At 54.0% G+C, this 10,812-nt stretch overlaps 1 protein-coding gene across 1 annotated transcript in view; it reads left to right on the top strand.

Annotated features, from left to right (window-relative positions):
* NEURL1B (neuralized E3 ubiquitin protein ligase 1B) overlaps nucleotides 1–10,812 on the top strand; it is a 41,795-nt gene that overhangs the window by 27,222 nt on the left and 3,761 nt on the right.

Below are 10,812 nucleotides of genomic sequence, written 5' to 3'. Positions count from 1 at the left end.
TTCGTGCCTGGAGCAGACCCCACTCCCTTCTAACTGTTTTTAAAATGGAGGTAAATTTTACGAAACAGAAAAGTGACCATTTTTTTAAGAGAGATTTTTGCTATAGGGTGTGTGCACTTGCTGAAGAGACAGAGACAGAAAATGAGAAATCGCCCCCCTGGGAGATGGCCACGCTGCAATCCCTTCTCCTCTCGGGATTTTGGGTGCGCACGCACATGCTCCCAGTGTGCGTTTTAAGCCACCAGGTCCAGAACTCGAACCGTGGTTGACTGTGTGGGAGTCCAGCGACATAATCATGATGCCATCTGCTGGTCCCCAAGTAACCGTTTTAAATACAATTGAGTGGCATTCAGCTGGCAACCATCACTTCTACCACCCCGAAAGGAAGCCTTCCCCACTCAACAGCCATGGCCTCCTCTCCTCTCTGGCCCTCGGCACCCCCTAATCTGCTTTCTCTTTGTGGCATTAGCTCCTGAACCTCCAGGTTGCACTAGACCAGCCCCGCCTAGAGTTCTGCAGGAGTGAAGGGGGATCGGGACACGGCCCTCCCTATAATTTACCTGCAATGAAATGTACAGATGTAAAGGCTGGCGGGCTTTGGCGGATTTATATGCCCGTCTGTATCCCTGCTGGTCCCTTCTGAGTCAACCGCCCTGGCCCCAGGCAGCACCGTTGTGGTCTTTCAGCCTAGGAGGTTGTGCCCATTGGTGAACTTCATGTAAATGGAGTCGCACGGTACATATGCATTTGTGTGTGGCTTCTTTATCGCAACAGTACAGTTCTGAGACCAGCTCATGGCCTAGCCGTGCAGACCAGTGGTTCGTTCCTTTTCATTGCTGAGCAGTAGTCCATGATAAGGATTCCTATGGTTTTTAGACCCAAATTTTTGGGCCCTTTCTGGTTTTTTTTTTGTTTCTGTTTTCATCTTTTATGGGGAGAGAGATGTTTTTTAGGGCATGTACACTCGCTGGAGAGACAGAAAGTGAGAAATCACCTTCTGGGGAGATGGCCATGCCACAATCCCTTTTCCCCATTCTCCTCTTGGGATTTTGGGCACACACACACACATTCGCCCAGCATGAGTTTTAAGCTGCTGGGTCTGGGACTTGAACCATGGTCGACTACATGGGAGTCCACTGATGTAATCATTACACCACCTGCTGGCCCCCCATGTCTGCTTTTTTAGCCCTATATCTTGAAGGTGAACCTTGGCTTAGACTCCTTGCCCCCAGTGCCCACTGTTGGATGTGAACAGAAGGTTCATGCATTCAGGCTTCGTCCCTTCTGGCCCCTCAGAAGTAGGCAGGCAGCAAAACTTCTGAGAGGTCAAGACCAGGCGTCGCTTGGGAGTTATAGGGGCACGCGTTCTAGACCCGGCTCCCTCCTGGCCAGCTGTGTGGCCTTGGGCACGTTTGTTCCTTTTTCATCTGGGTTCATGACAGCACCTACATCATGGGATTGCAGGCAGGGTTACGTGGGATGAGGCGTGAAAGGGACACAGCACGGCTCTGGCATGGAGAAGGCTCTCGAGAAAGAACAGCTGAGAGGAGAGTCCCTGCTTGCATGCAAGTAGCCGAAGCACGTGTCCAGATTTCAGGCTTAGGCAGGCCAGACCTTCCAAGTCGGGGCCTTGCTTGGGGAAAGCTGTGTCCCCAGCCTCCTCAGGATGTTTTCCATGAAATGCTTTGATATTTCACCTCCAAGAAATGCAGGTTTCTAAAACCTCCACTCTTTCTTGGAGCTCTTCAGTCCTGCAGAGGAGAGACGCAATCGTTTGCGTGCTCGTTCACAGCCCCTGCCTCCGCCTAGCTGACAGGAACTCACAGCCACTCTAATCAGCGTGAGCGGGTTGCGATTTTTAAATATACACGTTGGAACAGCCGTTGATGACTCGAGACTGAATAAACCTGCGGGGTCACCTCGATGCCCCCTCCCCGTTGATCTCCTTCAGAAAGCCTTCGCTGAGCCCTGCACCGTTCTGCACCCAGGAGGGGAGGGACAGGCAGAGTCCTTGGAAAGTCAACAAAGCAGAGCAGGCGGGGGCCTCGGTTTCCTTATCTGCAGGTGTGCTAATCGCTAGTTGGTAGCAAGTACCTGGCACAGGTCCGCAGGACAATGTTCACAGCATACATAAAGAGCCAATGAGATAGAAGAAATCCCATCTCTGGGTGCCGGGATAGTGGGGGCGTTCGCTTCCTTTTTTTTGAAGAGGTTTTTTTGTTTTTGTTTTTGTTTTTTTTTGTTTGTTTGTTTGTTTTTTCACTATAGGGTGTGTGTGCTCCCCAGAAAGACAGAGAGAGACAGAGAGATAGAAAGCGAGAAATCACCCCCCAGGGGGAATGGCCACGCCGCAATCCCTTCTCCTCCATTCTCCTCTCGGGATCTTGGGCACGCACGCACACGCGCCCAGTGGGTGCGTAAGCCACCGGGTCCAGGACTCGAACCATGGTTGGCTACATGGGAGTCCAGCAACATAGCCATTACGCTAACTGCTGGTCCCCTTCTTTATATCTCTATGAGTTACCTTAATACATACATGTATATATTAGTACATATATAGTGTGTGTGTGTGTGTGTGTGTGTGTGTATGAAGAACTTGTATTGCTTTTACAATCAGAAAGAGCAATCAAATTATTTTCCTTTCTGAAGGTTATGAGATAATGGAAAGGGAATTTTTGGCACATGACTGAGGCTCAATAAATGTCCTTTCCTTCCCAGGGACATAGCAAGTTGACATTGGTTACACTGGGTAAAGGGCATACGGGTGATTTTTATTCCTTGTTTTTCTTTCCAAATTAACAATGATTTATAATCAGAAAAAACGTTGTAATAAAAATAAGAAGATAGCCATGCAGTCCTTTGATTCTGTATGGGTAAGTGCAGGCCACATGCACCCTGCTGTCACCAGCACAGGGTGAGGCCCCATGGACCTCACGACTCCCCCGGGCATCTCCCATTCCTGGAGAACCTGGCTTCCGTGGGGCGGCGTCCCAGGCACCGTAGGCCACATGAGAGGCAGCTGGTATCTGCACTTACCTGAGCACTCTGGGCCCCTTTCCATCACGAGGAACAAGGTGACACGGTTCCTTCAGAGCTTCTCAGCTGCAACATTCCGTGCGAGAGGGAACCCCTGAGACCCCCCTCCCTCCCTCCGCACTCTCAGACCTTACTGGGTAAAGCCTGAAAACCAGCAAACCAAAGTGGCGTCTCGTCAGGGCTGTCCAATTTAGCAAACGAAAATCCAGGACATGCAGTTAAATTTGAACTCTAGCCACAAAAAGTATTTAGTACTATACGAGTATGTCCCATGCAGTGTTTGGGACATACTTATGTAGAACAAATAAATGCGAAGCAAAATTAAGCCTCACAGATTAAAAAAAAAAAAAAAAAATCACAGGCCTCACGTGGCTTTTTGCCTGTGTGCCCGGCTAGCATTCCCCCCGCCCCCGCATGGGGCTCCAGCTGCTGCAGAGAACGCTGCATCTGTGGGACCAGACCCCGCAAGGCCCTTCTTAGAGAATCCAGGTTCAGAGAAGAAAAACCACTAGCCTAAAGGTATGCAGTCTGAGGTCAGCAATGGTTAAGAGACGACTCCCACACCGTTCACTGCGGTTCGAGTCTTGGACCCGGACTTGAAACTCACACTGAATGCATGTGTGTGCCCACAATCCTGAGAGGAGAATGAAGGAGAGGGATTATGGCATGGCCATTTCTCTCTTTCTCTCTCTCTCTCTCTCTCCCCAGAGAGCACACATGCCCTGTAGCAAAAATCTTAAAAAAAAAAAAAAAAAAAGAAACAAGAACCTGGTGTCTAAGCGGCAGCGTGGGGCTAGGGCCTGGCCTGCTCTTCTGCCGAGCGGTTTCCTGCCTGGCTGTACACTGAGACCATCCAGGGCGCCTAGACCTGGTTTATGGGCTGCACGCAGGCCAATTAAGTCAGACCCTCGGGGGCGGCCCCAGGTATCCGGATTTCTAGCTGCTCCATAGGTGACCCCAGGCGCAGCCGAGGGCGCAGTCACCAAGATCCCCTTTGTGGAGGTGCGCACCCTCTTCTTCCCTCCCTGCCTCGCTCGGTGCAGGCCGTGGAAACTCCATCAGATCACGCGCATCCACCTCTAGTTTTATGTAACTCTATCCCCAATGACCACTCCTAGCTGTGCCCCCCGCCCACGCAGGTACCAGCCCACGCATGTTTCTTGTAAAAACCTGTGGTATGTTTACACACACACACACACACACACACACACACACACACACACACACGGCTGGAACCACGTGGTTCCTTTGTTCGCTCCCCCCTATTGGAGGCATCAGTGCTGCTGCGTTCCTGGCTGGGTCTGGCTCCCCGGTGTCCTTTCTCATAGGTGAACCCCTGGTTGCTGCCAGCCCCCCAGCCTGCACCCACTGTCTCACAAGGCAGCATTGTAGCTGCTTGTCGGATGTCTTGGACAGACCTGGGTAGGCTCGCTGTCCCCAGAGCCGGTCTGAGAGCCTTCGATGGCACCAGCTGCTCCTCAGAGGCAGCGTGAAGGGGTCGCCCCAGGCAGATCACTGCCCTGTCTACTGGATTTAGCAACTCCCGGGCCCAGGACCGGACGGTTCTGCCAGGCCACGCACGCCTTTCTCCCTTCTCGCTCTCCCTGGCTCCAAGAAGTTTCACCTCCTTCTCAGAGGAAGCCCTTCCCAGGGGCTCTCGAAGTCAGGCCCCGGGCTGTCCTCCCAGAGCCCTGCCCCTCTCCCAGGCAGCTCAGGAGTGTCAGCGTCATGGCGCTGCCTCCCTCCCTCTGCCCAGAGTGGAAGCCTGCTCAGACTGAACAAGCAGGCCAGCCCAGGGCCACGGCATTGCAGACTTGTCTGAAATCTTTGGTTGTGAGTGACAATAACCTAGTTCAATCTCGCTTAAGCAAAAACAAACAGAAAAAGGAATTAATGGCTCGAGTGGCTGAGAATCCCAGGGAATGACTGGCTTCAAGCCTGGCTCGATGCAGAGGCCGCCAGGGCAGCCCGGGATCATTTCTAGCTTCGTTTCTAGCTTGGCTGGTGCCTTTGTTGGCTTCACCCCCAACCGGCTCTCCCTCTGGGGAGAGAGGGCCACCAGCAGCTCCAGCCCCACGCCCTACCAGGGTCACAAATCCTGCCGACTGGGAGCTGCTGTCCCCAAAGATTAAGCTAAGATCCCAAGACTTAGCCACAGTGATCCAGCTTGGACCCCAGGCCCGACTCTGAACCCGTCTCCCCATCTAGGGTCATGGGATAAAGTGTCTGACCCCTCCACCGCTCTCCTGTGGCCATGGAGACAGGAGCTCTGCGCTGTCCCCCCGCCTGTCCTTGGACACTGCCCCTAATGTTTGTCCACTTCCTTGTCCCACGAGCACACGAAAGAGTTCTGGTAGCTTCTATATTTTTATTGTATGTTTTGCTATAGGGTGTGTGCGCTCACTGGAGAGAGACAGAGAAGGTGAGAGAGCATCCCTCAGCAATTCCTTCTCCTCCATTGTCCTCTGGGACCTGGGCACGTATACACAGGGCCTGGCATGCTTTTCAGGCAGCTGGGTCGGAGACTTGAACTGTGAGATTACCATGTGGGGCCCAGCAACCCCAACCTCTGTGCCACGTCCTGACCCAGTAGCTTCCATGTTTCTAAGGATGCCCCTGCGTGTCTCTTCTACCAGCTACTCTCTCCTCCAGAGCGGGTTCCTCTCCCAATTGTCTGTGCCATCCTCTGCTGTCCCCTCCTCCCAGAAGGCCCGAGTCCCCTCCCTTCAGTAAACTTCAGCCTGTCAGGTTGAGTCTTCAGCCCACGTCGCCAAGCCCCGAGCTCTCCCCGTGCGTCATCTCACTCGCTTCTCAGACCACGGGGAGCTCTGCCCCGCTCTCCAGCTCCGCTCTGGCTCCCGGTTTTCCTCCCGCCTGCCTGCGCTCCTCTCTGCATGTCCCCTGCCTGTCGGGAGCCCCAGGGAGCTTACCCCAGGCTCACTCGCTGCACTTTCTCAGACTGGATGGCCACAAGCACGTGGAAATGAGAGGACGGGAGCGTGACGAATTGCGAGGACGCCGCTTCTCATGACCTGCCCTTTCTCCGGTGCCCCACACCCGTCGCCAGGCCTGGAATCCCGTCTCTGAACTGCTGACTCCCGCGTCCCCATTGCCACCTGTCCCTCCATCTATCCATCCTCTCCTCCTGGTCTCCGAGAGGCACGTCCCACACTGAGCATCACACGGGGCTCTTGAGTTCCCCCACTCCCTGCCCCCCAGCTGCCCCCATCGCCAGGAAGCCCACCGCCCACTTGGGGGAGCAGGCAAAAAACGCAGGAGCCAACCGCGGTTCCTGCCCCTTGTCTCATGTCCACTCTGGCACGTCCCGTCACTTCTGCCTCCAGTGCGTGGTCCAAATCCGTCCTTGAGACAGTGAGGGGACCTGGATGGGCTCTTGTCTCCAGTTCTTCCTGCCTTCATTTTCATACAAAGATGGTTTCTCTTGGGACACAAATTCTGCCTGACTTCAGCCCCAGAGTGATCCGACCTCAGGGAGAAAGGGGAAGGAACGGGAAGGACGGTCCAACTCAGGCCCAGCCAGGCCCTGGAGAGGCCCAGGAGAGGGGAGTGGAGGCCTGCCTGCCTCCCTGGACCTGGTCCTCCCTGCACCTCCCTGCTGCTGCTCAGTGGGTGCTCGTGGGAGGGAGGGGTGCCTGCGGGACCCTCCTCAGAGGCTGCAGTTCACCCCTCAGACAGACTCCAGTGCTGACTGGGGGCCCAGTCCACGGGCTGGCAGCTCCAGGAGCTGAACTGCTGGGTTTAGGAGGCAGGATCGCTAGTCAAGGGACCTGGTCCCATTTCTGTCACCTGGCTGTGTGACCTTGAGTAACTCAGCCCACCTGGCGCCTCAGTGTCCCCGCACTGGGAGGTGTGCTTTACGGAGCCGTTCAGGATGGTGGTGAGGACCGCACGGATACTGCGGGTACCTGCACCTGTCAATAATAGGTCCCCAGGGACAGGGTGTGCGCACCGTCAGGTCCACAGGCTAGACGCTCCCTGGCCCCAGTGGCTGCATTTCCACAGGTGGCTGGCCGCTGCTCCATGGAGTGGCCCTTCAAGCAGTGGATTCCGGAGTCAGGCCAGGGTGGCCACTGTGCTGTCTTGGTCCTGTCTCAGGGACAGTGCCCAATGGGGACAAAGCCCCCTGCATGGAGCCAGGTGACCCAGCCTTTCCCAGGGACTGCCATGTGTGTGCCAGGCGATGAGCTGTCAATCGCTGTGAGCGCCACGCAAGCACACCCGCTTCTGGGGCTGCGGCCTCCTCCTTCAGCCAGCCGTCCCGGAATGCCTGTATGCCACCTAGCCGGCCACCTTCCCCTTGGCCTGCGACTCTCTACCCCAAGCCCTCTCCTCCCACACACTACCAGAGAAGCCCAGCTGTTGTCCTTCCTAGGCCGTGTGAGCAGGAGTAGCTCACTGTCCCCCACGTGAGGGCCCTGCACAGGACAGTGGTCTCAGCACTCACGTGTCCCGTAAGTGCTTCATGCTGGCCTGTCTGTCCTGCTAGAGCGGCGCCTCGCAGACGCAGGGCCCATGCCTGTCTGCTGGCCTCTTCACCCCAGCGAGCACGCTGCGTTGTCAAACAGATGCTGTAGGGTGACAGGAACTGACACGTGTGAGCGTTTGGTGCCATGCTGTGCTGCTTCCTTTATAAAAATCATTCAGGGCCAGCCCTATAGCACAGTGGTTAACTGCTGTGCATAGGGAGTCGGATCCCACATGTCTGACTGTGGTTCAAATCCCTGCCCCGGTGGTTTGAAAAACACACTAGGCGTGTGTGTGTGTGTGTATACATGTGTATGTGTGCGTGCATGCCTGAAGTCCCAATGAGATGCAGAAACGAAGGAAAAGCCACTGCGGCTTGACATACCCCCACTGTGGGGGGTGCTTTCTCTTCCTCTGGCGTACGCATACATTCTCTGCCAATTACATATATGTTTAGAGATATTAAAAATGCTTTTATAGTATAATATTGGGTTGTTGGAAAAGTCATGACATACTTTTTCTATGCAAAAATGTGTCGTGATTTTTCCGACAACCCAATAGGAGAAGTTGAGGAAGGAAACTGAGGCTCCAAGAGGTGAAATGACTTACCTAAGCTCACATAGCCAGGAAGGACGAGGCAGGGCCTGCACCGTCTACCCCTCTCCACAGGCCATCCTCTTACCTGGGCCACTGCACCGAAGGACAGGCTCCTGGAGGAGCTGCTGGTGGCACAAGGGGTGCGCGCTGGGGATGGGAGGCGGGGGCAGAGTGTTGGCAAGCATAGGGCCAGGAGCAGCAGAGGCCGGGGCGAGCTGGGCCAACGCCTCTAGGCTTGGCCTGGCAGGACGTAGGTGGGTGGGGCCCGAGCCCTGGGAAAGCGCATTACACCAGGAGGTGCCCAGAAAATTCGCTGGCCTAAAATGCCCAGAAGAAGTGCTTCTTTTTTCTTATTACAAAATTGATATATGCTGGAGAGAAACAGGACCGTTAGAAAATTACAGCAGCAAATTTCCACCCCCAGGTAACTGCCCTGACTCCAGGCCTTCTTTCCGGTATGTTCCTGTGCGTTCTTGGCATGCATGTCCCATGAAATTAGAATCAAGCAACAGACTCCTTTGGTTCACTTAGTGTTACATCACGGGCATTTTCCCACTGTGAAATAGTAATTGAACATTTTATTTTTCAAAATAATATTGATTTTTTAACAAATTTGCCAGATGGTGTGCTCCCTCACCAGAGAGACAGAGAGAGAGGAAGAAAGCACCCCCCAATGGGGCGTGGTCACACTGCAGCCCCTTCTCCATTTCTCCCTCCGGTCAGGACTTTGAGCATGCACACACACAGAGACACACACACAGAGACGCACACACACACACACACACACCTGGCATGTTTTTCAAGTCACTGGGGTCAGGATTTGAACCACATGGTCAGGCATGTGGGATCTAGTTCCCTTAACCGTTAGGCCATGGGCCCAGCCCTACTGATGGTTTTCTGATAAAAATTTGTAGTGTACACATCTAATGTAGAAAATTGGGTAACAGAAAAATCTAAAGAAAAGTCCTCACCCCCCTGAGAGGCAATTACCATTTTCTTATATTCCTTTTTAGAATTTGATTTTCTGTGCATATGAATAACATGATAGACACACATGCACGTGTGTATACTCTGTAGAAGAATCACACTGAGATCCCGCTTCTCCCCTCCGGCCATAGAAGGGAAAGCGAGGCGCACACGCTCAGCTGCCCACAGTGCCCGAGCAGCAGACAGGGGAGGGCACCCGGGCCATGGGGAGCAGAGACCCCACCGCCTCAGGGAGAGGCCTGGCATTAGCTCATTGCACTGGCCAGAACCCCAGCTGCTGCCAGGCCCCCGACTGCCCAGGGAAGCTGTGAATGCAGACTCGGTGGACGCTGTCTGCAGGAAGCAGTGGGGACGGGGATGCCCCGCAGACTCACCAGGGCCTGGGGCACGCAGAGGGTGGAATGCATGCTTATTATGATTTCAGTTTATATCTGGAAAATTAAACAGGAGATTTTTTTTTCATGATACAAACTACAGGATGATAACATCTAATGAAATCTTGGCTAGAGGGGTCTGGTTTTAAAAATCTGAGAATACTTTTTATTTACTCACCATAATAGGTTTTAATCACTAAAAACATCGTCAAAAATATTCTAAATGACTGTTTCTTTCCCTGCCTTGTTATTCAGAGTGGCAGCCAGCCTCTTCCAGAGACCTCATTCATCCATTTATTCTCCAATAAACTATTAATAATGAAGGCTATTTATGCCAAGTGCTCTGCAGAGCTCCGAGAGCATGGTGGGGACGGCTGGAATAGGCCCTGTCCTCCAGGACGCACATTCTATTTAGGGAGATGGAAAACAAACAAGGAAAGCAGGAAAACAAACAAGGAATGCAGGCAGACCTGTACCATCCGAGCGATAAGCACTGCATTTTGCTTTTTGACGCATCCGTACTGTGTAACACCAAGAGCATTTTTCCATATGGCCAAACGTTATTCACAGATCTTGTCCTGGCTCTGTAAAAACTTCCCCTTGGTTTTCTGTTCTGCAGAAGGAGCTCTTCTCTTGTAAAGCCCTTATTCATTCCCCGTTTATTGAGCTGGGGGGCGGGGGGGAGAGACACAGCAGCTGGCAGGCCGGGCAAGGCCAAAGGGCCCATCTTCACTCCCTCACCACCTGCGTGGACACAGAGATTCCTAGTGGACCCCAGAACTGGCCAGACAGACTGGGTTCCAGCCGTGGCTTTGCCACTTGTACACCGTGTGCCCTCAGCCATGCTCCCTAAGGCCCCTGCTCCTTGGCAAAGTGGCAGGTAGTGACAGTGCAGCCCCTGGGCTGCTGTGAGGATCCCAGCGTCACTACATGGGACTGAGATGCACCTGCTGAGGGCCACTGACACACCTCTTTCCTGGAGCTGTGTGCTGGGGAAGGGCAGGGACAGGGAGTAAGGGCTTTCAAATGTTCCGAGGTATGAAAAGCCACGAGTAAGGGAAGGACAGAAGAGAAGAAAAAAGGAACAAGGGAGAAGGGGAAGAGGTCAAGGGAGGGAAGCGAGGAAGGGGTGAAAGGAGAGAAGAGGGAGAGAAAGAGGGTTGGAGGGCAAGAGCCGACAGCAGCCATCCCAAGGGAGCAGTGTGAGGGCAGAGCGGGCTGTGCTTAACCACGTGCACTAAGCCACAGGCCGTCCGCCCTGTCCCCTTGTCCCCGCAGAGAGCGCGTTCGCCGACACGCTGCCGCCCGCGCGCCTGGGCCAGGCCCGCTTCAG

Source organism: Tupaia chinensis, unplaced genomic scaffold (genome assembly GCF_000334495.1).
Source record: "Tupaia chinensis unplaced genomic scaffold, TupChi_1.0 Scaffold000612_1, whole genome shotgun sequence".
Classification (NCBI taxonomy): domain Eukaryota; kingdom Metazoa; phylum Chordata; class Mammalia; order Scandentia; family Tupaiidae; genus Tupaia; species Tupaia belangeri.
The sequence above is the reverse complement of the archived record's forward strand: the minus strand, read 5'-3'. Positions and strand labels throughout refer to the sequence as shown.